This window comes from Punica granatum, chromosome 4, assembly GCF_007655135.1.
Source record: "Punica granatum isolate Tunisia-2019 chromosome 4, ASM765513v2, whole genome shotgun sequence".
Taxonomy (NCBI): domain Eukaryota; kingdom Viridiplantae; phylum Streptophyta; class Magnoliopsida; order Myrtales; family Lythraceae; genus Punica; species Punica granatum.
In genome coordinates, this window is record NC_045130.1 from 18336440 (window position 1) to 18339987 (window position 3548).

Consider the following 3548-nt stretch of genomic DNA (forward strand, 5'->3'; position numbering starts at 1 on the left):
CACCCAAGAAAAGAAACTATATGTCTTAGAGCAACCTCTTCTTGCGCCACCGCCTGACGATGCCCCCCAAGCTGAGAAAGATGCTTATAGTAAGCATCATGATGATGCCGTAAACGTTGGATGTCTCATGTTAGTCACCATGGACTCGGAGCTTCAGAAGCAACACGAGAACATGAAGGCGTACGATATGATCGTGCATCTCAGGCAGCTCTATCAAGAGCAGGCCCGACATGAGAGATTCGAGATCTCTAAAGCACTTTTTCAGGCAAGGTTGATTGAGGGTAGCCCGGTGGGTCTTCATGTACTCAAGATGATTGGGTACGTTGAGACTCTGGGAAGACTGGGATTTCCTCTTGGTCAAGAGTTGGCCACAGATTTAGTCCTACAGTCGCTGCCCAGCAGTTATAGTCAGTTCATTATGAGCTATAATATGAATGATTACAATAAACCATTGCCTGAACTGCTTAGCATGTTGAGAACAGCTGAGCATGATATCAGCAAGGGGACGTCCGTTCTAATGGTCCAAGGGACCAAAAGAAAGGGCAAGAGCAAGAGTAAAGGCAAGAAGGCTAAAGGTGCATCCAATTTTGACTTGGGTGCGTTGAAGCCTAAAGCCAAGGTGGCGAAGAATGATTACTGCTTCCATTGTGGCAACACTGGACATTGGAAGCGGAATTGTAAGATATACCTAGAAGAGTTGAAGAAGAAGAAGGGAAGTGAGACTTCCACTTCAGGTATCCATGTTATAGAGATTAATGTATCTACTACTTCTACATCTTGGGTATTAGATACCGGATGTGGTGCTCATATTTGTGGAAATATGCAGGACCTAAAGGACAGTAGATCGTTGACAAAGGGCGAGGTGGACCTACGAGTTGGAAATGGAGCAAGAGTTGCTACATTAACTGTAGGGACTTATCACCTAGTTTTGCCTACTGGGCTTGTATTAGATCTTAACGACTGTTATTATGTACCTGCTATTAGTAGAAACATAATATCTGTTTCTTGTTTGGACAAGAAGGGATTTTGTTTCACTATCAAGAACAAGTGTTGTTCTATGTACATGAATGATGTATATTATGGCAGTGCACATTTAAGTAATGGTCTGTATGTTCTTGATCTAGATACGCCTATTTATAATGTGGAAACCAAACGGCTCAAATCTAATGATTCGAACCCGACTTACCTCTGGCATTGTCGTTTAGGCCATATTAGCGAGAATCGCATCTCTAGACTCCATAAGGATGGATTACTGGACTCGTTTGATTTAGAATCGATCGAGACATGCGAACCTTGCTTAATGGGGAAAATGACTAAGGCCCCTTTTACCGGAAAAGGTGAGCGAGCTAGTGATCTTTTGGCTCTCATACATACCGATGTATGTGGACCAGTGAACAAGCTTGCTAGAGGTGGGTATCTCTACTTTATTACATTTACTGATGATTTCAGTAGATTTGGATATGTGTTTTTGATGAAACACAAATCTGAATCCTTTGAAAAGTTCAAAGAATTTAAGAATGAAGTGGAGAATCAGTTGGGTAAGAGCATTAAAGTTCTTCGATCAGATCGAGGAGGTGAATATTGAGCTATGAGTTCGCTGACTATCTTAAACAGTGTGGGATTTTATCTCAACTGACTCCACCTGGAACACCACAATGGAATGGTGTAGCTGAGAGGAGGAATCGAACTTTATTAGATATGGTTCGATCTTTGATGAGTCATGCAAACTTACCTGACTCCTTCTGGGGATATGCTCTACAGACAGCTGCTCTCATATTAAACAATGCTCCGTCGAAATCAGTTGAAAGGACACCATATGAGATGTGGTATGGGAAGCGTCCCAAGATGTCTTTTCTAAAAATATGGGGTTGCGAAGCTTATGTGAAGAGATTGTCTTCGGATAAGCTTGGCCCTAAATCGGACAAATGTTACTTTGTGGGGTATCCTAAGGAAACTCGAGGATACTATTTCTATAATCCCATCGAGGGCAAAGTGTTTGTCGCTCGAACTGCGGTATTCCTTGAGAAAGAGTTTCTCTTCAAAGGAACTAGTGGGAGGAAATTAGAACTTGGGGAAGTTCTACCACAAAATGACATTGACCAATCGACGGGCGATGTTGCAGAACAAGTACCACAAGTTGTTGTGGCACAATCTTCTGCACAAGTGACACAGGAGCCTCGTAGGTCTGGTAGGATACGTCATGAGCCCGAGAGATATGGATTTCTCGTGACTCAAGATAATGACGTATTGCTCATAGATAATGATGAGCCTACAACCTATGCGGAAGCCGTAATAGGCTCTGACTCTGAGAAATGGCTGGTGGCCATGAGATCTGAGATGGAGTCCATGTACACTAACCAAGTATGGACTTTGGTTGATCCACCTGAAGGGGCAAAACCCATTGGGTGTAAGTGGGTCTTCAAGAAGAAGATTGACATGGACGGTAATGTGATTACCTTTAAGGGCCGACTTGTGGCAAAAGGTTTCAGACAAGTTCATGGTGTTGACTATGACGAAACCTTTTCCCCGGTAGCTATGCTTAAATCCATCAGGATCTTGCTTGCAATTGCAGCTTATTATGATTATGAGATTTGGCAAATGGATGTCAAAACTGCTTTCCTGAACGGGAAGCTCCTCGAGGATGTGTTTATGACACAACCTGAGGGTTTTGTCGATCCACATTGTGCCGGAAAGGTTTGTAAGCTACAACGGTCTATTTATGGACTGAAGCAAGCTTCTAGGAGCTGGAATCTTCGTTTTGATGATGCAATCAAAGAGTTTGGTTTCATCAAGAATGAAGATGAACCCTGTGTTTACAAGAAGGTTAGTGGGAGCGTAGTAATCTTCCTGGTGTTGTATGTAGACGACATACTTCTGATTGGAAATGACATTCCTTCCCTACAGTCTGTGAAGACTTGGTTGGGAAGGTGTTTCTCTATGAAGGACTTAGGCGAAGCTACCTACGTGCTAGGTATTAGGATCTATAGAGATAGATCCAAGAGACTGCTTGGCCTAAGTCAGAGGGCATACATAGATAAAGTGCTTCGGCGATTTAGCATGCAGGATTCTAAGAAAGGGTCGCTGCCTATGTTACATGGCATAAGCCTTTCGAAGGCTCAGTGTCCTTCTACTCGAGAGGAGAGGGACTGCATGAATAGGATTCCATATGCGTCAGCTATTGGATCCATCATGTATGCTATGTTATGCACTCGATCAGATGTCTCGTATGCTTTGAGTATGGCGAGTCGATACCAATCAGATCCAGGTGAAAGACACTGGATTGCAGTAAAGAACATCCTTAAGTACTTACGAAGGACTAAGGAGATGTTTTTGGTATATGGAGGCGAAGAAGAGCTCGTTGTAAGAGGTTACACCGATACTAGTTTCCAGACCGATAAGGACGACAGTAGATCGCAGTCAGGGTATGTGTTCTGCCTGAATGGAGGTGCTGTGAGTTAGAAGAGTTCCAAACAGGAGACAGTAGCCGATTCTACCACAGAGGCCGAGTATATTGCTGCCTCTAACGCTGCAAAAGAGGCCGTTTGGAT